Below are 25,197 nucleotides of genomic sequence, written 5' to 3'. Positions count from 1 at the left end.
CAGGCTTTCCTGGTTATAATTTGTTTAAGAAAGCCAGGCCTCACAAAATAAAACAGTGGCAAGTCCTTTAATATTTCTTTACAACCCTCAGTCTTAGGGAAAGTGGTAAACTGAGCTCAGGTGTTACCTTTTCTTCAGTAAATGAACTACAGACTTTTTTTCCCTTTAAACTGACCCGATGATCTTAAAACTAAAAACAACACACAAAATTACACACACAGCTTTCAATGCAATTGGAAGATTACAGAACCCAACCGTAGAGGATTTTGGCTTTTGGAAGCTCTTGGCATTCAGGTTTTACGCAGCACATTAGCAGAGCGTGAAACTGCACCTCAGACACTCCAGGCCAGAAGTTACTGCTTTGCTCACTGCATGCCTTGCTATGAGAACTTCACAGGGCTACTGAAGAACTGTCTGACGTCAGCCTGTGCAACAGCCAAACACTACATACAAAACCATAACCAAAAGACTTGCAGCTGGGAGACAAGACTAGCACCCTCTTTGCAAGGAGTTAGCCTTGTATTCATAAAGTATTTATCACATTCTTCTGATACAGAAAATGAAATCTAATTTAACTATTGATAGGGGTCATAGCTACAGTGAGAACCAGCTCTGGCTGTAGCAAACAATCAGATGCAGCAACTTTGGCAAACTGTTCAACTATCCCATTAAGTCCAAATCTAAACCCATGAAATGCTAAGAATGGGTTCCTTTTAGATAATGCTCTGCAAGACCCTGCTGCAGGGATTGAATTTTCCTCTCCACAGTAGCTACACTTACTTGTCTTACAATAAGCTTCTGTTGTTGAACCACAGATGCAAAATGACATTTTCTTGGCTAATAACTGTGTTTCTGGGTCTCAGCTGAAAATAAGCTTTGGGTAAACGGGAAGCTAGGGCAATCCTTCCCCCCTCCCCCCCCCACAGCCCTGCATACTATTTATAAAAATCATTATGAAGTTAGAAGATTCAACTTCAAAGACGGAAATTTTTAAACCAGGTACAACACAAGAAATATGCAATTAATACATTATACTACTGTGCAACATTTGTCTCCTGAGTGCTAGTTAAGGCCCTACTGAGGAATACAGTCTTCCTCCGCTCCACGTGAGCACTGGCCCTGCAAGCAGCTGCCCAAGTGCTCCTTAGGTTCCCAGTTTTCATGACAAAGGATAGATTTTAAAGGAAATTCAGACCTTAGAATTTTACACTTCACTCAAAAACACATTCAAATGAAAAGCACTTTTTTAACAGGAAAAAGAGGATGCAGCCGAGGAATGAGATGACAAACCTCTAACACCAACACTAATCCAAAGGCACATTTGTAAACACCTCACATATCATCCTTCATGTCTCTATGAATTCACCTCACATTCACACTGGGCCTCCTAACAACTCTTCCTTTACAAATACATTTTTCCATTTACTGAAAACAATAATGAGAATGAGTCATTTCTGGAGAATACAGTCCTTCCCATACACCAGATGCCTAATATTGCGTGCTGGGAGAAAGAAACCCTACTGCCTACTCAGATTGCTGTATTTATTGCAGAAGTCTGTGAGCACTTTGCATCTTTTATTAATGTTTTCTTCCATATGTTCGAGATTTTTTTTAATGTTAGGATCTTAATATTGTCTGTAAAATTTTACTACCAAATTCTTTAAGAACTGACACCTAATTAGCTCAGCTACCAGCAGCCTGAGAATAATGCCCAAATAATGACCACAAAGGATATGAAATAAAGAAAATAAAAATCATAAAGCTTTACAGCTGATTTCTGAGCATTTTGTTAACGCTTTTCAAGGCTTTCACTTCCAATTCAGATGCATCAGTTTGAATAAAGAGAGTTTTACATTTATGATGTTACCTTTTTAAACCAGCTCTCACACATCTATGAAAACCAAGCCTGACTAGCTAGCAACACTCAGAACAGGCAGCAACTACTGACTGTCCCCTTCATCCTTCTCTGTAACAAGTGGAGCAGAAGTAAACAAATCAAAAAAAGGAAGATGTCCAGAGAACTGATAGCAAGCAATTCACTGTGACAAAATTATACAACTGTTGGGTGGGACGCTCAACCAATAGTTACAGAATTTAAGGAAGCAATTTGGAAGTTTGATTTTATGTCCTCTTCTTCTGACTGGAGATGATGCAGTGGGCTCCAGTTCTGCCTTTAATCATTTTGTTTTCTTAGTGTTCCATTAACTAACTCCTTAGAATGACAGCAGATATTTTTAGAGAAGTAAAGATACTTCCCTTTAGCCACAGATTACACGTAACAGCAGAACAGAGCCACGACGCAGTGGCAGGCACATACAGATGCTACAGCCTCTAAATTATTCATGACCTGTTCACTATAAAATAAAGTGGCCACTGCAAATTAACTCCAGTGAGAAAGGAATGGAATTTCAGATTGCTTTATGAACTAGTTTATTGCTCTACAAACTGTATATATCAAGGAATTGTAAATAATTAAGATGTAAAAGTAAAAATGAACAGTAGAAGAAAAAAAAAGTGTTTGAGTTCCTAATTAGATAAGCCTGCAAGATACCACAAAAGATGGAACTAGTTTACAGAAGAAAAAACAACAAACATTCAGCACACTGAGGAGAACAAAAAAGCATTTAATGTCAATTAATTTCAAACAATAAGTGAGTATTTCATGTTTTGTACACTCGCAAGAGCCGCTGTGGATTTTGAAGTTAGTTGTAATCTCAAAATAATCTAATTGTAAAACCGAAACAGCAGAGCAGCTGTGTATTGGCAGTCCATCTCATTTCCATAAGCACTAAAGAAGTCTATTTTTGTTTCTATTCTCGTTTAGAATAGTTAAGATTCTAAGTGCTATTCTGATGGTAGATTATATAGAACACAGTTGCTATTTTCACAGCCTGAGCCATCCAGACATGAAAAACATTTTTTGTACAGAAAAAGAAGGAAAAGATCTTCAGAACAATAGCAGCAGTTACAAATGCTGACAAAAAGTCCATCTTTGGCATAATAAACGTCATCGGGATTCTCTTTGGGAAAGCTGCAAAATGACAATGATTAAGCTTAATAATTCAAAGCCAAATTACAGCAGCTCTACACACCACAGAAAATTTTAAATGTGTGTAGAAGTACAGCCAAACTCCCAAAGATTTCTGATGGACTGCAAATTACTCAGAGCACCGAATATACCCCGGTGCTGCTCTTACCTTTCTTAGCAGCATCTTCTGCTCTCCGTCTTGCTGGCGACACCAAATCTTTTACAATCTGAAGCACTTGAATCATCGCTCCTTAGCAAAATCAAGGAGACCAGATGCCCCCCTGGAATTCCAACAGGTTTCATTACTACATAGTATCAGGCAGCTCTCTTCAGCATGCTCACGAAAAACTGATGCAGAACAACTCTACCTTCAGAGAAAGATTTCTGCCTGACGACTCCACAGGCTGGGGTGATGGATTTAAAGTGACTTCAGCACAAGGAGACGAAAATCTGCAAGCAGTCCTAAGTGCATTTCTACGGAACATTTTAAGAAATTAATTGCAGAATTTAATGCACTTCTCCAAATAAAGTTTAAAGGGGGCGTTCGCAGTGAAAAGTAACTAAAGAAAACACCTCTTGAAATTAATTCTGATAGAAGCAACACTGTCCCCCAGGCTTAGTTTTTAAGAAATGTGCCTGCATCCTCTTTTAAAATCTGTATCAATTAATGAAATTTCATGTCATGTTTTAAGAGAGCTACTGGTGCACTGCAGAGCCAGCATCAGACCCACTAACAGAACTCACACCCACCCTGCTAAACACATTCAGGCATAAGCAAGCATTTGCTAATACAAGTCTTTCTGTTCCTTCTTCTCCCCCCTTGAACACACACCTCTGACACCCTGCTACGTGACTGGAATCCCTGCACATCAGGAAACACGCTGGAAATCCAGGGGGCATTTCAGGCGTTCTTCTCTCTCTTCACCACCAGAGGCCCAGAGAACAGTCGCAGTGAAGGTACTATCATTACTTTTGGCAGGTAATTTTAAACTGACAAATTGCAGAACGTGCCCCATAATATTTTTAATGCCATTTGGAAAACGTACAAAGGCACTTCAGAAAACCCTTCTGTCAAAGGCTCTACAGAGCTAAGGAAAAAAAGTCATGAGAAATTGTGTTTTATACCATTGCATTAAATAACTGTCAGCCTCTGTGAATGCTATTGGAAACTGAATTCCTACACAGCACTGCAAGGCCTCATCTACACAAAGCAAACAATTTAGGAAGCCAACTACATTTTCCAAAAAACATTAAATTAGAGCAAACACAGGCCCAACCAAGGCTCTAGATGTATTCTCTGCCCTTTAGACCTTCTGTTCCCATTGCTCAAGTGTTAGATGTGGGAGAGGTCATTTCTTTCCATTCCAGCTGCTGATCATAAACATCTTAGATCTTACAGTTGCTGGCATATTTATCCACATGCATGTTGGTCTGTAGAAACACATACAGGGTAGGCACAAACTGTTTCTATTATGTTATGCTCATTTACATCCTGCCCATTAACTCACCACCTCTGCCAGAAGTAATAACATTCTGAAGTACCGTTGTATTTGGTTTGGCATAACAAAGACCACTGAAACCATCATCTCTGACAAGCGGTCCAATTTCTTGTCCCACCCTGCGAGTATGTCCACTCAGTTGGAAGCTTGAAGACAATTACTGATCAACTACTAATTATCTCTTCCCAAAAAATGACTCTTCAAGTCATTCTGAATGAAACATGAACTCTTTACACAAAAGCAATTTCCAAATTCTGTACATGAACTGAATTCTGACCAATAACTTAATGGACATTTTTAACTTCCCCTTCTACATATAGAAAGATACTTCCAGGAAACAGCTACGACTTCAAAACATTTAAACAAAACTTTTAGTATAGAATTGTCTGATTAAGTTAACCTGCAGGTTCCTCAGATGTTAATAACATGGACCTGCTGTAAGAGCTTTCCCATCATTATCTTTCCAGGATTCATTCTTTAATTTAGTCGGGTTACCAAACAATTTGAGTTAAACATGTAACTCAAAGGAACATCACTGCTAAATTGCTCTGCAAATTTATTCTGAAAAGCTGCCTAAGTTTACAGCTCACAAAAGCATACATATACCTTTAAAAATACCTTTGACATAAACATACTACAGCTAGAAAAGAAAAAAAAAGAGGTATATTCAAATCTTCAGTAAGAACTTAACAAATGCTTAACCAACTAAAGCATGAGTATACCTTACAGGTTCTGAAGGCAGTAATAACTGAGGCAGATCATCTCATTTCTACAGCAAGGTTCTCAAGTGTTGGTATAATGAGAGGATGGTGGACTGACAAAGAGTGGCAGTAAGGTACAGGGAGAAGGCCAAGAGAAAAAGTGAACATATGAAGCACATTTCCTACTTGCTTCTGTGTCACTATTGTTTTCATAATTCAGGAAATGAGCCATACTGATAGTAAAAAGAAAAACTACACCTCATTAGCTCTGAGTTAACACCCAGAAAAGGGTTACAGCTATTCCCTACTGGGAATAGATAAGTTGCTCCCTTTACAGCTATTCCATCTCATTGATGATTAACTGGAAAAGGTTTCTTACATGATTCCCAGGTGAGATTAAAAAAAAATAAACTAAAATAAGCTACCTACTAAAGTCTGTAAAACTGCCCTTAGAAACACTTCTAGTCCATGGTCACCAATATCTCTCCTTCCTGAAGGGAGATGTGCAAGAATTCCAGGACTAGAAATCATTCTCACACATAACCTGCCCTTCGTCACTGCATAAGAACTGCAAAGATGGTACACGTGGTAGTTTTCTTCTTGATTCTGTTAGAAAGACATAATTTATAACAAAAAAGCGAGCTCTAAAATGAACTTGGGAAGCCATTGACAGGATTACTAAACATCCTGTTTGCAAGGGAACACTGACAAATAGATGAAGCGTTACACTAAAATTATGACACTTCAATTTAAGCAGATTCTCTTCGAGTCATGTTGCAATACTCAGTGCATACCATGTGAATTTCCACTAATTACTTGCATTTTCAGCAGCCAGTTAGCTGAGCAATGTGTGCTTCTTAATGTTCTTGCATTTTGCTTTTCTCCCTTAACTTCAAAAATTTAGAGCATACAGCAATCTCACCCATTACAATTCATTTCATCAGGGTGATAACGAGGAGCAGTTAACCAGGATTAGATTTTATGGATCACTGTGTGCAGCCCTTGACTTCTCTCTATCATAATAAAGAGTATGACTTGCATCCTGATTAGTTGGCTGCCATCACTCAAAATAAAAATGTGTCTATTATCATAATTACAATTAGCTGGTCTTTGAAAGCAGTTCATTTTAATAAAGCATACTGCCAGGAGGTAACACACTCACAGCACAAAGGATGCTATAAAAAAATACGGCTCGGTGCATAGATGTCAAACAGTAGTTTACAAAAAAAAAAAAAAAACACGCTTAACTTTGAGTAAAACTTAATTCTACTTCTCTTATAATAATCTAGAGTGTTTATATATTCATGGCATTGCATCCAGGCTTAAAAAAAAAGAAAAAAAATCATGAACCCTCAGGGTAATCCCAAGCAGCACTGCAGCTATCCCAAAAGTCACCAGTTTGTTCGGCCCTCATTTGCAGAAAATAATACGTACAAGCTAGGGGAAAAAAAAAAAGTCACCACTGAAACAGCTTGAGGGCATTTATTCATATGAACAATAGTCCTGAGCACATTTATTTGAGATGCAAAGTTTTTGTGACCATTCTTTTTCCATCTCACATCACCCTGACCTGGTTAGAATTCAGCTTGCATACAGATTATTCTCCACATCTCTGCAGACACACAGGCAGTTCTGTCTTCATAATCATAAACTAAGCTTCTAGTACAGCAGACCAGAGTTACATATGTCCTTTTCCCTATCTGCTAAACTCTAAACATGGTTAAGATACCAAGCTTTAAGGGCTGACAGACCCAAAGAAACAGACAGTTCCCAATGCAAAGGCAGAGAGAAATCCAGGGAATGCAGCCATGGCCAGGTAATGGACTGAGCTCCATCCTGCCACTACCTCCTCCAATAAATGCAGAATCAAGCTTTCAGTTCTGCCACTGTCATCCAGAAAGGAGTCAAACGCACCCATGAAAGACTCTTTATCTCTCCAGTATAGCAGGAGAGTAGTCTGATGTTATGGGCAGTAGATGGGGATTTTAGCAGATGGGATCTGTGTGCTCTTTGAACCCTTCTTTCTACCCCTGCCAAAATTCACAGATTAAAAGCTGACAGTGTCAGTAGGACTATTCATAATGAAGAATAAAAATGTTAAGCATCAGAAACAGGAAATGCAGTTGTTCTTAATGTCCAATTTGAATTTTTTATTTAAAAGCTGCAGTTTAAGAAGCTATGCACAGCAGAACTGCTTCACCTTCCCTCCCATCTTAGCAAAATAGCTCAGAAAATGAAGCAGATTTTCTTATAAGTACTAACAATAATTTTTAAGCAAGAAAAAAGTTTTCAGCATTAAATTAGCTTAAAAGGATTAAATGCAAATAAAGTATGTTACTTGGGAAATGATTCTTTAAATACTAAAAAGAAGGAAAAACACATTGTAAAAATATTTGTATGGTGAATTCCCAGTACGTACCTCCTTGCAAAAAGTGACACAGTTAGGTACAGCCTACCCAGCAACTAAGTCACAGCAACACCTTAAATATCAATAGCATTTTGTTTTACAATTACTCCTCACTGACATTTCCTGTCACAGTTGGTCTTCAAATGAATATCTCAAAATGAATAGGCATTGAGCTCTAGGACCAGCAATATATCTCGACACAAATAACTACTAGAGCACTAGTAAAGTAGGCTATCCTTTCTCACTAATATTCTGAATTAGTTTTCTAATCCATGAACCAAGGCCTATGATTTTCATTTATCAGATATTAAATAATCCACTCTAGTTGGAACAGAAATTAACACCAATAACTAATCCCCACTCATCTCCCAACAAATCTCTGAATCTTTGTCGTTTTACACGGAGTATCTTTGGATAGTAACGGACTGTAGGGAAGCAGGAAGAAGATGAGCAAAAATAATCTGATGTTCCCAAGAAATCAGAATTCTGATAGCCTTTCCTGGTAAACTGCAATAGTGATAGAACCACATTTGTTATTTAACAAGTTCTTTTCTCAAAAAGTGACTGCTCTTGGCTACGTAGTTTGCAAAGCTTCCACAAAAATAAATGAAATATGGTTACAGTCTTATGAAAGATAGAAGCATAGAATCATCTGTGGTAGAAAAGACCTTCAAGCTCATCAATTCTAGTCATTAGTCTGACCTAACAAATCCCATTGCTCAAACCACACCCCTTAGTGGCACATGCAGTTCTCTCCTAAATACCTCCAGGGATGGAGACATCACCTCTCTCCTGGGCAGCCCATTCCAGTACCTGATCATCTTCTCCATGAAAAATTTCTTTGTAATGTCCAATCTAAATCTCCCCTGGTACAACAGGGGACCATTTCCTTACATCCTATCCCTTGCCACCTGAGAAAAGAGACCGACACTTGCCCGGGTGTGGGTCAACTGTGGGACACCTCAATGCTCCTTCTCTGCCTCCTCCACACTACACAACCCCAATTCCCTGTTACTCCTCCTAACTTTTGTTTTCTAGTTCCAGCTTCACTGCTCTTCTCTGAACACATGAAAGCAACTCAATATCTTTCTCATAACAAGGGATCCAAAACAGAACATAATATTTGAGGTGTGGTCTCACTAGTGCCACATACAATGGGACAATCACTCCCCTAGTCCCACTGGCCACCACAGTTCTGATGCAGGCCAGGAGTCACTGGTCTTCTTGGCCACACTGCTGGCTCACGTGCAGCCAGCTGCAACCAGCACCCCCAGGTCCTCCTCACCCAGGCCCCTTTCCAGCTACCGTTCCCCCGAGCCTGTACTGTTGCATGAGGTTGTTAGGAGCCAAATGCAGTACATGGCATTTAGCCTTGTTGAGTGCCATACAGGTGAACACATCCCATCTATACCCTTCTGCAATTTTCCTACACTCAAGGTCATCAGCACTCACCTAAGATTCTACAGAGCCAGTAAGAGTCCAGAAACACTGAATTCAATTGAATTTCCACTCTTTTGTTGTTGTTATTAGGTTTGCTACCATTTTCAAAGCATGAAAGTACGGCTGTAGTTTGCAAAAGAACAGATGATCCTCCTTTACAAGCTGTCTTTAAGACTTCTACAAACAGAACAAAGCTTGGCCTGGACAGAGAATGGAAAACTAATAAATAATGGTAACAGTAAGCAGGAAGTGCAGTGATTAAAGAAGAGGCATTCATTCACAGTTTATGTCTTCTTTCTTCTTAATCACTCAAGAACACCATTCACTGCATTCAAGATTGTGACTGAGAACATCAATAAGGGATCAGTGAAATTAATTCCACCTGTTCTAGGTAAAAAAACCATCAAGCACTGAAAAAGAACAAATGACAAGCTAAATGGAAGAGAAAAAAATAGAGAAGCAAACATAGGTAACATAGGCAGGCATTATTTCACTGCTTGAAGTTTTAAGGAAAGAAACCACACGTTACAAAATCCTGAAACTGCACAACACAACTGCTCTCCTTGTTACTCAATTCCTCTTCTTCCTTACCCCTTCAGCTCTTGCTGCAACACATTCTGCAGGTGGATCCAGGCAATAAGGAGCAGACAGCAACTTTCCCAGAGAGCTGCAATGAAGAGGAGGGAACTGCCTGCATAGCTCACTTTTATCGCCTTCCTGGCAAACAGACACCACATGGCAGTGAAGATGAGTATCAGACACCTGTGTTCAAATACACCTCGATGTACTGTTCCAAATATGAATGCTTGTATGTAAATTTATTTGTTCCTATTGATAGATGTGTTCTACATCTGTTATCACTACCAGTAAAATAAGGACACTATTTAGTCTTTGGTTATAAATTTGCCATAGAAGAGCACCATTAAACTTAGACATACAAGTGTGTTTAAGTACTTGCAACGCCTTCATTGAACAGAGTTCAGCAAGAGTTTAAAAGGCTTCCAAAAGCTCTCAGATATTTATCCTGTGAAGACTTGTCAAAAAGGATAGCTTACATTAGGGGCACTTTGTAAGGTACGACAATCAAGTCGATACAGAAAGCAAACAAACAGAAAAAAAAGCACACCACATCTAAGTAGCCCATTCCAACCCCAGAACCACAGAATTGTAGGGGTTGGAAGGGACCTCTATAAATCATCAAGTCCAACCCCCTGCCAAAGCAGCTCCCTAGCTCAGGTTGCACATGTAGGTGTCCAGGTGGGTCTTGAATGTCTCCAGAGAAGGAGACTCCACCACCTCTCTGTGCAGCTGTGCCAGTGCTCTGTCACTGCACTGTGAAGAAGTTCCTATGCTTCAGTTTGGACCATTTTCCCTCGTCCTATCAGCACACACTGCTGAGAAGAGTCCAGCCTTGTCCCTTTAGCTACCACACCTTAAATATTTATAGATAAGGCTCAGATCCTCTGAGTCTTCTTTTTTCAATGCTGAACAGACCCAGGCCTCTCAGCCTTTCCTCATAAGGAAGGAAACCAGCCTCTGTGAATTTCAGATACTCTTGTGGTAACCAGATGTAAATTGGGGGAGGGGGGGTGTTGAGAAGATGCTAAAAGCTTGCCTAGCTTTTGTAATATAATATCTATCCTCTCCTAGGAGTGTAAGGAATCAGGATCTGTAGAACTGCATGGCTACAAGGCATGGCTATAGATAGGAACAGAGCTACCACCTGGCAAACTCACTGCCAAAAAGTCTGGGGGAGAGCAGGGAAGGAGGGTTATGACATAGCAGCATTTGTACAACTCAGACATAGTAGTGTCACAGAAGGGAAGCCCTCATACAAGGCTGTAAAAATTCTGGGGAAAAAGAAACTAAATAAGCTTCCTAATGACAGCAGCAAAGCTTATTTAGAGACTTATTTTCCTGTCCCTAAAAAATTCCGGAAAGTCCAACTCCCGCTCAAAAAAAAAAAAAAAGAAGAGCTCTGAGTGAGTCTTTCAGCACTCTGCCATGGAATTAGGCAGATTTTCTAAGAGCTTTTCAATGGCAAAATAGAAAGGCTGCATTCAAAAACATTCTCCTATGGCAAACCGAATGCTTTATTAAAACAAAGTGCCCTTTTACATTAACGTTCCTTCAGATTAATGACTGCATTGGCCAAAAGCACTGCAGGTCCTTCAGCACATTGGTGTACTTTCTGTTCTAGATAATAATTATCTTACACGGCATCTGAAGTGGAGAGGGGGGAAAAAAATATCCCAGAAGACATCAGCTTCACAAGCCAGCCTGCAAGTCCTACACAGCTCCCTGCTTACTTCAGAAATCTGGAACAGGGCAGAAGAGGGATACCAACAGCCTGGAAGAAGTGCCAGTGCTGTCTTGTCCAGCTCCCATTTTAAGAATGAAAATCTCTTAATTATAGAGGGTTGCTTCTGCAATGAGAGAGTAATTGAACCTTATAATCAGCTGCGTGATAGGGTATCATCTGAGCACAGCTACTTTGTTTACACAAACATCTGCAAATATCCTTTAACTACAGAAAAGACAACAGATTGCATAGTTCAGAGCAAAGAAAAGATCTTAAATTTAAACCCTGCCAGTCACAGAGCCAGCCACTCTGCAGGAATTACTCACATTACCATGCTTATGACAATAACCCAAAGTACTCTCCATCCACACCACAATTCAAAGTTGTCCCCTATTAAAAATCAGGTCAGAGCAGTTTCTTTGAAACTCTGTCAAATTAGCTTAAAACAACTGCACATCCTGCCAGCCAGGTATTTGGTTTCTTGAATATGAACAGTTGCGAATCCCCTAGTTCAATGGGACACTATAGTGTTGTTTTAACACTACAGTGTTCAGTGCAGCAGCCTCTACAAAGTCCTCCCTGCAGTGACTGAAACGCCACTGCTCTGCGGCTGCACGGCGCCTCATGCAAAGAAGCACGTGCCTGCCCGAACACCTACATCCAAAGCTCTTGTTTTTTGGCTGTATTTTAGCTGCCACTTCTTTCCCTTCAGAGTGGGTTTGAACACCGCACTTGACTTATCACAGGAATGAATAGGATCCCAGATATATGAATTGCTTACATAGTGCAGATACTTGATACTCACTCCAGAGAACAAGGTTACAGTGTTCCTTGCTACTTGCTCTTTCTGCTGCAGGAATACCAACAACCCACAATAAAGGCATCATTGTGCGATGTTCTATTTTAGGAGTTTAGAGATGGACCCAAAAGACTAAGATTTACATTTACAAAAAAGAAATGAATAAAATAAATCTGCAACAGAGGAGCATTATCTTGCCAAAGGCATGGACACTTTATAAAGCAATCTGTCATAATTCAGTAGCCTTCACTGGCCATGGATGAAAACAGCAAGAGGCAAATTTAGAAGAGGACTCTACTTTTATATATACACAGAAGTAAAAGAAGCTGCACGTGTAAGTATGTAATTTATAAACAGGACATAACGATATCAAAGTATATTATATATTTAAACATTCATTACATGTTAAATGTTAATAATATATAATCACGCATATATTAAAATTACCTTGGCTATTTTGGGAGCACACAAAGTTAATTTTAAAGTAACTAAGTTGTAAATAACTTAAAACTTCTTTTCCTTGAAAACATGACAAAAAATACACCTAAAGAGCCAGTACCTAAAAGGGAAATAGTAGTGAGCAGTAAGTGGCTTTCTTCAGCAACTTTATAGGGGAGAGGGGGAATGATTTCCAATGGGAAAAGATTTATGTTGTATTTTAGGGGAAAGTTTTTCACTCACTGGCACAGCTGCAGATGCCCCATCCCAGGAGGTGCCCAGAGCCAGGCTGGATGGGGCCCTCCTGCAAAGTTTAAGAAAGTGACTTCACTCCAGTCTGTGGAGATGATGATGTATTTCATTCCACTCAAAACTGACAGAAAAGCCCCACAAACTCAAAAACTCTTCCAACCTAAAAATAAAGTCTAAGTGCAAGGAAAGGCACAAGTAAGCAGTTCTAAGGATCCTGAAGGGATCAAAAATAAAAGAAGGATTATGAAAATATTAATCCATGAAGGCTGTTTAAATGCAGGCGAATTTCAAAAGGTTTTTCTCATTTTGTTCTGATCAATTTAAATAACCATACACTCTGCCAAAAAAAGTAACAAGGTCTCTAAAGTTGCAACGTTATGTCAATGCATTCAATAAGCCAATGTCACAGAAGGTGAATGGTGAGAAAACAAGGTCCTCATGTGTAAAATATTGTGGTTCATATTTTATTCTGAGTAGTGAACACTGTATTTAGAGTAGAGATTTAATTACAGCATTGGTGAGAAACTGGGTCATCTAAGATCTGATTAGCCCTCTGGAGATGCCTCTCCTCACTTTGTATCGGGGAAGATTACTGTATTCCTACACAACTACATTCTGCACACACAACAAGGGAACAGCAGCATTACCACTGGACAGAACCACTCATTCCCACCCCCAAAACATCACTCTCAGTACAGCAGTACAACATCTCTGCAGCTATGTAGTAAACACGTGGGAGCCCACCCGACCCATATCAACCTCATGCATTTCTCCTTCTGGCACCAGCATGAAGGAATTCAGACCAGGAGAAAAGGACACCATCAACTCTTTTGGGAAGGGCAACACTTCAAGGGGGACGTGAAATTCTGAAGACACTCACTTCACTCCTGTCCATCTCCACAAGTCAGACCTTTCAAATGAAAGTCAGCTGCATGGAAAGCTTTTCTGCAAGTTGACAGAAGTTTCTCCGACTCATTGACTGTGCCCTCTACTGTAGCAAACCTAGTTTGACACTCTACATTTGCACTCCAAGTCACGGAACGATACCCTGCACACTCACCTCCCTAAGCACAACTAGCTGCACCATCCAGGACAGGCACAGCAAACATGGCATCAGCTCCAGTACTTGGAAAACAGAAAAAATATGGACAAGAAATAACAGTGAAGCAAGACTAATAATGGAATGCATTTCTCCCAGCTGCTAGTTTCAGGAACTGAACAGCTTTGTACAACTTAGTACACATGGATTTTTCATGCTTTCATCCTCTCACTACAAAACATAACAATAAAAAAAATATAGGAGTTCCTACACTGCTGCTGCTTCTGATTCATGAACTCACATCTCCCTACAGTGGTGTAACTGCAATCAATTATGTGTTAATATATACAGCTATATAATGTTAGTATATACAGCTGATAGTTTCAAGACAGTTTAAAGAAAAAGCAGAACAAATATAAGTAAGAAAAATCCAAATGGTATAAGTGATGCAATTTTTACAAGTCAGCAATATACGTGAGCTACCTAATTTAAGGATCTGGAAAAGGGTGAAAAAAAAAATCACAACTATTAATAAAACCTACAGTTCAACTCTTAACTCTTAAAATATTTTTACATTTGTCTTCAGTCTTCAAACACAGCTTTTCTCCAGTCTTCTACCCAGACCTCTGACCCTTATGATTCTTTGTCATTCAGACCTTGAATCAGTTTTTCATGAAGAACTACTACTTCAAATTTCAGTACCAGGAGGCAATATCTCCTATGTTTCTCCAAAGACTATTTCTAAAGACTAGAACATAATTACACTGTGAAATCAGAACAAGTGTTACAGAAAGCACTTTGCATACTGTGTCTTCATGCTTGTAATCTATGAATGGGCATTTAGGGTTTTTAGTTCAACCAAAAAAAGAAAAGCAAAAACCTTAGCCTGCAAGGTATTAAAATAATCTGACATCACTTAGCTATTTACTATAAACATATTTTTGCTTACTTTTGTATTTTCCTTCCCCAGCACACAATTTTGTGTATGAATCAGAATTTATCCCTTCTCTCAATCTCAGCTCACTGAAAATAACCCATAACCATGAAGCAGCTTTACAGTTATTTGCAACATCCTTTCCAAAATGCACAAGCACCTTGCAATGCCACAGAAAATCACCTGTTCCTCAGCATTTGTTCTCTGAACAGTTTGTCTCAGGGCTCAGTTCACTACAGGCCCATTCTGGCATGCAAAGATGGCCAACTGCTTCGATTTTCCCCCCCTTGTCTCCAACCTCAAGCAGACTTCTCTCAGCCTGGGAAGTTTTGTGAATTCCAATGACTTTTCCTCAGTTGCAAACACAGAAATAAATACAGTAAGGTTGACCTTACTAAGTCATTTGTTTTACTTCCCAAGTTTACTACTCAGAACAGAGAAACTGGCAGCCAAATCTAGTTCCTGACATACTCTACAAGAAATGAAAAAGAAAGGAGAAAAAAAAAAAAAAGTAGCGTTTCATTTTTTGGTTTTCGATGACAAAACCAATGGTTTCCTCCTTGAATACAAGCTAGAGAGCCAGCTGTAATGAGAGGTCAAGAGACAACAAGAGAGACATGAAAGGACAAGAGTGCCAAAAGACAGAGGCAGCCTTTAATCATGCCATCATGGCCTTGATTTGAACTGGTAAAGCAAAATCTCCCACCTCATTACCAGACCACACTGACCAATTCCAAACTATAAGGTTACACTGCACAGCACTTCTCCAAACACACAGAACATGCTCCTGCCCTCAGTCATAAAGAAAACCTGAACAAACTGCACCAAAGCACAAAGAATGGCAGGTTCACTTCCCAGCAGCATGCACTGTGTTAGTTTTTAGGGTGTGGGAAACAGAAATAACAACAGAAAAAAAATCAGAAGATAATTATTTAGAATTTATTGTGATGGCAGAATTAAAAAAAAGAAGTTGGCCCTGCATCCTACATATTTAAAGGGAAAAAATGAAGATGTCAGCAGCTTGTTGCAATATACTACCAACTACTTCAGCTGTTTGCAAATTGAGTTCACTGCAGCAGCTCAAACAAGTTCATTGCACCAACCTCTCTTCAAAAGAGAAAGCACAGGAAAACTCCCAAACACAAAGAGCACAGTTTATAATCGTAAGAATTTTTCACGATACCACACATTTTCTGGTAGCTAAATGTCAACAACTGGAGAAAATGTGAAAGATTAAACCAACTCTTCCTGCAGCATGACATTCCTGGCAGGTCAGACACAGGTAAAAGATAGCTTGTCAGAAATATTCAAGTATAAAATAAATCAAGATTATTTAACTTGGCTCCACTGCATGCTCTTACCCACCCTATAAGCATGCAACCTCACTGTCCTACAGGGCACAAAACATTACAGTGTAATCTGAAATACAGACTAATCTTAGTCTGATTTACAAAAACAGGTGCTCATAAAGGCATTCAACAGCAATGAAAGCTTTGAAAGACACTGCCTTCGTTCGAGCAGTTTTGAGACTCCCTGTATTGGCCAAGAACAAAAAAAGCAACTACCATGAATGCTCAACTGCATGACTGTTATCAACACGCTCCTCCAATACTGAATAACACAGGACAGGATCCAAAGCACTTCTCTACCCACCTGAAAGCGGTTACAAGTTACACGTCAGCCTTCACTAGCAAGTGCTCTATCCACACTTCCCAAGTAGCAGAAGGTAAAGGCAGGTGGGAACTGGGAGCACGAAGAGCTGACCACTGTGGGAAATCAGGTTTGAGATTATCCAAGGAACCTTAATGTGCACAGGTCACAGAATACCCCGAGTTGGATGGAAGTCTGCGGACTCTGAGATGCATCCCTGGGTTCTGAGGAACTGCAGATGAAGTTGCAAAGCCACTGTTCATCTTTGAGAAGCTGTGGCCGACCAGTGCAGTTCTCAGCCACCAGAAAAAGGGAAACAACCCCCATTTTTTAAAAAGGGAAAAAAAAACAAGACACTACAGGCCAGCCAATCTCACCTCTGTTTCTGGCACATTAATGGAGCAGATCCTTCAGGAAACATGCTAAGGAACACAGAAAGCAAGGAGGTGACAGCAGCAACCAATATGACTACACCAAGGGCAAATCCCACCTGACAAATCTGCTGTAACCCCTTCCACAAAAGGGTTACAGCACTGGTGGACAAGGAAAGAGCAACTGACATCTAACCAGACTTCTGCAAAGCAGCTGGATGCACAACATCCTTCTCCCTAAAACAGAGGGACGTGGATCTGAGAGATGGACCACTTGGTGGACAAGAAATTCCACAGATGGCCACACTCCAAGAGTTGCAGTCAGTGGCTCAACACTCAGCTGGAGTTGGCACTATTTACATAACATCTTTGTCAATGATGTGGGCAGGAGGATCAAGTGCATACACTCTTAAGATGATAAATAATTTGCAGATTGAGGTATTTAGTATTGAGGAGACTAAAACTATGCATACTGAGCTTGTAGTCCAAGTTCCTCTGAAGCAAACCGTAAGTTAAGAAGTCCAAGAGCAGCTGATTTTTTTTTATCCATATTTTTTAAAGGGAGCTTTCTCAGTTATGTCCTTGAAGCCCATCAGCAAGAACAGACTCAGTGTGACATTCTTCCAGCAAAGAAGAGACTGTATTTTGCTTAACAATATTATAGATGACCACAAAAGCACTGCTGAATTATCTTCCCTTTCAGTAAACATATTCATTCCTCCTAATACAAAGCAAACTCACCATTCTGAAACCATGTCAAAATCTCATCAAAATCAAAGGTGTTTTGCTCAAGTAATGACAGCATTTGTTTTGCTCTAACATCACAGCAATACCTCAGTGAGTCACACTTAACGAAGCAACCATGACTTAAAAGGTAAAAAGGCACACACGTATTTGTTATGTTTAAGACTATCTATTAGGCAGTGACAGCACATGAGACATTCTAAAAATGAATTATGACTGGCACAGCAGCATTTGGCAAATCAGGATATTCAGGTACATGAATAAACCACCTGCAAAGACGTCATTTATGCAAGACTGCAAACATTAAACATCAGAAAATAAACAAATGTGAACAGCAATATGTGAACAGATAGATTCCTATTTACACTCAGCACGAACCCTATGGTTTAGCAAACATCAAAAAAAAGCTACTGAAAGAATTGCTAATTGACAAGAAAAAAAAAAGATTTTCTGCATGACTTTGTTCCTTCAGATGTCAAGAACTATTATTTTTATTTAGATTGACAAGAAATTCAGCCAACAAGTCTCTTTTAGTTGCTTCCACCCAGACAAGCAAATGGACTTATTTTACTAAGACAGGATATAATTATTCTACAGACATGCTCATTCTTTAACAGAGTTAGTATGCTTGTGTTAAAACTAAGCTGTTATTTATATATTCCTGAGTATATGAAGCTAAAGCAGTATTCCTGTGTGATGCAAGGCGAGGTAAAGAGGTAATGTTGCTGCCAAGATTTATATTGAGTTCTCAAATCCACAAAACTCATGAAAGACACTCAAACACTTAAAACAGTTTGCTAAAACAAAGTCATTGTAACCATCAGATCCAGCCTAAAACAAAACCTCTGGTGCCCTCTGTGTTTTTTTCAATCAAGAAGTTCTAAAGTCAGTTTTCCAAGGCTCATATCTTCCCAACCTGTGTCCAAATTCCTCCAGGATCAGACCTCTATCCTGGAATTTGAGCAATACATTTATTTTTTCTCCCATAAAATGAAGCCTATTCATTTGATGTTGGATTTTCACCAGCTATTTGAATGTACTGGTGCTCACATCTTTTGGAGTTTTTAAGAAACCCAAGACATTTTCCCCACAGAGTTGTATGCTTGATTTACACTGGAAAAAAAAAAAAAAAAACTCCTCGCCCAAGAAATGTCAGCTTGTTTCAGAACTCACCTTGAAAATGACACCAGACTACCAACATGCAAGCCTTACAGAGCACATACTGAACAAAATTTTGCAGACTAAAAATAGTACCTGCTAGATCTCAGCTTTTATTACTGAAAAAATGAAGAGAAAAAATTCACAGACTCTTTTTAAGGCAGAGCTACCGTCCAAAGCTCAGAACAGACGTACATGTCTTCTGAAATGCAAACTAACCGTTTCTTTTTTCATAAATGAAGCAATTTACTCACTCATGACTGGAAACTTCTTCGCATGTAATCCAAACCAGGTCTCAAAACAAGGTATCTTGTTGGAGAAGATTTCTCAGAGGTATACATGTCCTGGTAACAGTAAGAAAATGAAGAGACTAATCACTTTTCAACTTCAAATAAATAACACATATATATATAATAAACAGACTCCCCCATTACCTTTTCACCATCCCAGTTCTTTAACAAAAAGCAACACAGATGCATTTGTTATGATTGAAGAACTTTACACTAACAGATACATTTTGAAGCAACAATTTAAAACATGTACTCTCTTTAACATTCATATTCATACTTGTTTGCATGGACATGTTTGCATTTCACAAAAGCTAACCACTTCCAAATGATACCAAACATTTTTAGATCATAAGAAACTACACTACGGGTGTAATAACTGAAAATACCATCCAAGTCATGTTTTCCTTCAGTAGAGTTTCTCCTCAGCTAGCAAAAAGATGCAATTAATACCATACTTTTTGATATATAAGAACTACAAACCAACTTACAAAAAAAAAAAAAATTCCGATTGGCACCAGCACCCAGCACACTCTTGGAAACAAAACCTGAAAGTTAAGATTTCAACTATCTGTAAACCATCAGATCCATCAATACCTACACAAAAGGAGACAGATACCTAAGTAGGGCAGATATGGATTCACTGACAATAGGTCTGGCTTTCCACAAAGCAAAACATACAGGGCTTAGTCTTCAACACTGATAGCACAGCAAGTACATTTCTAACATTATTACATAATCTTCATCCTGCTGCTAAAAGCAATCTGATAGAACTGTAACATTCAAAGAATTTGCAGTTGTGATTAAAAGGAAAAACAAACGTATCTATTAGGCCATAAAGTTCTCCTCCAATATCAGCACAAACATCATTTCTGTAAATTAAGAAATACTATGTGACTTATTTCCTCTCTTCAAACCAATCAGAACTTACTGAACCTGACCAGCTGTGACAGCCAAGCCAGATCACATCTTCTGCTGACTCAGATTTCAAGTGTCAACACTTCTGATCTCTTAAGGCTTAAAACAAAAACAATTTATACACAAAAAGACAGAAGAGATCTGACTTCAGCATCCTAACAGCTTGACTTAGCAAAACATTTACAGATATTACAGCACTTGCCAAAGAACTTTCATAGGACTGGATTCACATCACAAGAAGACTGCTCTACCAGTTGCTAAAACCTGAAGGAAAAAAGAAAAAAACGAAAAAGAAAACAAGAAAGTTCTGACAGCCAAAAGGAAGTCATCAGCAATGTTACACACTGTAGACTGAAAACTACAACCAGTTTTTTTTTTTGCACTGGACAAGTAATGTAGTGAAAAAGCTCAGCAGGGGAAGATAACCTAGACAGGCTCAAGCAGTGGAGCCAGGTGAACCTCCTGAGGTTCAACATATTCAAGTGCAAGGTCTTACACCTTGGTTGTGCCAGTCTCTGCTAACTGTAGGATGTAAAGATGGAGCTCAGCCCTGCTGACAAGGACTTGGAGTACTGGTGGATGGCAAGCTGGACATGAGCCAGAAAGCCAACTGCACCCTAGGCTGCATCTAAAGCATGGTCAGCAGGTAAAGGGAGGTGATCCTGCCCTTCTGCTCTGCACTGGTGAGGCCTCCCTGGAGTACTGCGTCCAGATGTGGAGTCCTCAGTACAGGAGAGACACGGACCTGCTGGAGTGTGTCCAGAAGAGGGCCACAAAAATGATCCACAGAATGGGACACCTATCCTACAAGGAAAGGCTGAAAGAGTGGGGGCTGTTCTGCCTTGAAAAGAGAAGGCTACAGGGAGATCTGAGAGCGGCCTTTCAGTATCTAAAGAGGGGCTGTAAGAAAGAAGGCAACAAACTCTTTAGCAGGGTCTGTTCCAATAGGACAAGAGGAAACTAAAAAGTTTCAAACTAAATCAGTGGATTTAGACTGGATGTATGGAAGAAGTTTTTACAGCAAGGATGGAGAGGCAGTGGCACAGGTTGCCCACAGAGGTGGTGGATGCCCCGTCCCTGGAGACACTCAAGGTCATGCTGGACAGGGCTCTGAGCACCTGATGTAGCTGTGAGCATCCATGTTCACTGCAGGGGAGCTGGACTAGATGGCCTTTGGGGGTCCCTTCCAACTCAAACGATTCTATGATTCTATAAGGATGGTATCATGCTGAAATAACATGTATACAAACATTAAATTAAAAAAAAAAAAAAGCCAAACAAACACAGAGCCATTACGCGGTGCAATCACTGAAGAACAACAGTTTGAGTTGCAGGCCCAAGCAATTCTCTTGGAGCAGTTGCTAAATTAAATTTGTAAGCACACATGACCTAATCAAAAAAAAAGTGTCCAGTTAAAATGTGTCAGTAGAACTGCACTCTTGTCAGTTTTCTTTTCATTACTGATGTCAAAATTAGCAAACATAACTTCCACGACATGTAATTATTTACTGGACTAATTACAGTTATTATATTAAGAACAACAAATGAGTGTTACAGACAGCACTCCACCCAGGTCCAAAGCAGTTCTGGCTGGAGCTCCATACACCTCCTGTGCTCAAATTGCTCTTCAATCTTACATAGTCAACTGGACGACCAGCATCTCCAACTCAACATCTTTTTCCTATGGCATTGTCTCACCTTGGCTTCTAAGTATGAGCTAACATACCTTGCTTCATCGACATCACATCACGTATTATTTTTTTGTTTGTATTACAGGAGAAGGCCGTTCATGGAGAAAAACAAAACTTAGCTCTGAAAACCACTTCACACTAATGACAGCATAATCATCCATTGTATCACTTATAAAATTCAGCCACATAAAACTAAGGAAGCAAGTGGTAAAGAATATGGCAGTTACATTCCTAATTTGGCAGCTTTATGCCTAAAAACATCGCACCTATGAGAAGTGAATGTTTCAGTAAATCTTAGCAACCTGAATTCAGACTTCCATATATAAAATGTTCTTGCTATCTGCATCTGAACACTTCATTTAGCTGTTGCGAATATCTGTTTAGTAGCCAATAACTGCTTCTTGTTTCATTTAGTTTTTGTTCTTTGAAACAGCAGGGATACACGTTCTATAATATTTCCCTTGTTTGTAGCTCGGGCATTTTCTTCACAGTCGTTTTCTTGGACTGTTTGAAAATAAAGAAAGGTAAGCTTCTTATTGTTACTTGCAATTTGGAGCACAATAACAGCAAGCAGTATTGGAAAGCCACAGTAAGTTAACCCTGCCAAATACCAGAAAGTCAGTACATTCTACTGCTGTACAATATTGATGTTTTTCCTAAGGACGCGTGTTATAGAACTAAAATAACTTTGCTCTCTTAACCAACAACACAACTTATGTCAATGTTTACCACTTTCTCTCCTGTACACAAACACTACTTAATGCTACACAACAGTGGAAAGAAATAATGTCAATGTTGATTGTCTTGCTTAAATAAATCACCATGAAAACCTGTATTTTTATTCAAGATAGGAGCTGATGTCCTCTTGCAATTAGAAAGGCTTTAAAAATAAAAGGGAAAAGCTTACACACATACCTTTGATCTTTCTCTTTTCCTGAAGATCTAACCCTTGTATCCATCCCAGTATCTCTCCCACTAACAAGACATTTACTAGCCCTTGGTGCTACTCAACTCACCATGGTTGCAAAACAGTCAGCATTTTAACTAAGGTTTGAATGGAGTGCCTGAGGTGGGAGAAGTTCTTTACAAATCTGAGCACACCAGAAATACATTCAATTTTCCAGTCCTAATGTCAGGTCTCCTTTTTACCAAGTACTCTGTCTCATAATAAGGAAGGTAAACCAGATCAAAAGGAAGTCATACCACATTATAACTCTGTGCACCATGACTGTATCCAGAGAAAAGACAAAGATTCAAGTCTCATGTGTGATTATGTTATTGTAGCATCTGTTTAACTTGGATACTACTGAGTTTACACTATAGATTTATATCCCCAGACAGAGAAATCAAAGGAGCATCATGCAACTGCAAGTCAATGACAAAATAGCCTAAATAGAGCCTGCCTGCACAAAGCAATATTTTGCTGCTGTTTTCTTTCTTCTTTAAAGCAAAATGTTACTGTCTCCCCCCAAAAAAGGAACAGAGACTTCAGAAGCACGTTTTAAGGTTTCGCAGATAACTTGGGTTGCCAACAGTATATCTGGAATGATTGGTTTCCATGCTGTACGCTCAGAGGGCAGTGGAACAGCTGCTGAACAGTCACTTCACACAGCAACCAAGCTGAATCCATTTCAGAGTTATAATCGGCAACAAGAGAAGCTACAAGGAGGCAAGACTAAGCCATGTAACGACACAGCTATTAATGAAAGGAAACATAATAAAAATTCCAAACATAGCACCTGGCTTCTGAGCATCCCAATTCAGCACTGTGCCCACGACAGCAAGAATGTACAGTCTACCAAAACACAAGCGCCAGATGATCTCTGAGGTCCCTTCCAACTCAAGTAGCAGAGTCATAGGATGGCTTAGGAGGCCACACATGAGGAAGCACACAGAGAACGAAACAGCAGCCGGCACACCCTCCCCTTTGTTCGGAGCAGGAATATTTACACTACAAAGTGAACTGCCTCGGTTTCAGGCACTGCTGATTGGCCACTGCCTGCACTACACACGACTTTGAGTTTCGGCTGTCACGCAGCAGCTCCAGCTCCCGAGATAACACACCAACCTAACAACCACACCGAGCAACTCGTTAATAGGAGAGTGCTGACCCAACGGGTCCCCCACAAAACGTCTTTGTGAGCGAGGCTGACAGTTTCGCCTACCCTCTGTGCCCGCTCTAAAAGCCGAGAGCCGCACAAAGGAGGTTATTATCGGCCCAGACGCGTGCTACTGGAGCCGGGCAGCGGTGCTGTGTGAGCGCCCGGCTCTGCCTGTCCGGGCCGTGCACCTCGCAGAGGGAAGCGCAGCATAGGGAGCCCTCAGCAGCGACCCGAGACCCCGCAGCCCCACTCCCACGGCTGCACGGAACCCACATGCTCGCAGGGCCGGGCCCGGAGCCGGCTCCCGCCTCTCGCAGCCCCGCAGACGGAGGATGGGAGCGTCCGCTCCGCTCAGCTCTCCAGGAACTCAGTCCCCCTCCTCAATGGAGAGGTCCGTTTCCCCCCACACGCGGCGCTCCGCACCACGGGACGGTCCAACCTCTCCCCTACCTTTGCTCGCCTTCCTCCTCCCGGGACCTCCGTCCGCCTCCTTCCTCAGCGGCACTTCCCCGCTCCGCTGCCCCAGGAGCAGCGGCCTCCAACCAGGAAGCGCCCCGGCGTGACACCGGCGACCGCCGCTATGGAAACCCTGCCCGCCCCCGCCCGTCCCCGCCCGGCGCCGTCCCTCGCCGCCGCCATCTTGGACTCGCACCGAGGCGCCCGAACCGGTCCCGCTCCTCTGTCCGACCGCCGCCATTTTGGGCTCGCAACGACGGCTGAGGGAGCAGTCCCACGGCGTGGCCGGGGCTGGCGGTGGGAGCCCAACGAGACTCGTGTGTTTGGCCCTAGGACCAAGCCGGCACCCGCTGCTGTGCTGGGACTGCTCTGTGGTAGTGGGGGAAGGCGTCCAACGGACTCCTGCTCCTCCATCACAGCCGTCGGGTCTGAGCTGCCAAGGCCTCGTGTTAAAAACCCCGATCCTTTGGCGGTTCGTAAGCTTGTACGTGGACATGCATATGTGGATTGCCTGCTCTGCCAGCATTGAGTGCACATCACAACACCTTCAATCCCAGCCCTTCCCATGCTGCTGTCCTCCCACACACCACACACAGGTAACAGCCGTTCAGCAAGACCTGGACAGGCTGGAGAGCTGGGCAGTCAGAAACTAGATGAGGTTTAACAAAAGCAAGTGTAGAGACTTGCACGTAGGGAGGAATGTTCGCATGCACCAGTACAGGCTGGGGGATGAGCTGCTGGAGAGAAGCTTTGCAGAGAGGGAGGTGGGTGTCCTGGTGGATGACAGGTTGACCATAAGCCAGCAGTGTGCTCTCGTAGCCAAGAGAGCCAATGGCATTCTGGGGTGCATTAAAAAAAGCGTGGCCAGCAGGTCAAGGGAGGTGATCCTCCCCCCTCTACTCTACCCTGGTGAGGCCTCATCTGGAGTACTGTGTCCAGTTCTGTGCTCCCCAGTATAAAAAAGACAGGGAGCTCTCCGAA

At 40.9% G+C, this 25,197-nt stretch overlaps 1 protein-coding gene across 1 annotated transcript in view; it reads right to left on the bottom strand.

The window, feature by feature from the left end:
- Nucleotides 1–24,316, bottom strand: part of USP6NL (USP6 N-terminal like) — a 210,373-nt gene extending 186,057 nt beyond the window's left edge. Inside the window, exons 1-2 of the transcript XR_010622597.1 lie at nt 24,211–24,316; nt 19,017–19,106 (exon numbers count right to left, since the gene is read on the bottom strand). The gene's annotated coding sequence lies outside the window, so the exon portion shown is untranslated. The remainder of the gene's footprint in view (nt 1–19,016; nt 19,107–24,210) is intronic.
- Nucleotides 24,317–25,197: the final 881 nt, after the last annotated feature.

Source organism: Cyrtonyx montezumae, unplaced genomic scaffold (genome assembly GCF_038088225.1).
Source record: "Cyrtonyx montezumae isolate F1298 unplaced genomic scaffold, pur_monq_1.0 scaffold_3, whole genome shotgun sequence".
NCBI classification, from domain to species: Eukaryota; Metazoa; Chordata; class Aves; order Galliformes; family Odontophoridae; genus Cyrtonyx; species Cyrtonyx montezumae.
The sequence above is the reverse complement of the archived record's forward strand: the minus strand, read 5'-3'. Positions and strand labels throughout refer to the sequence as shown.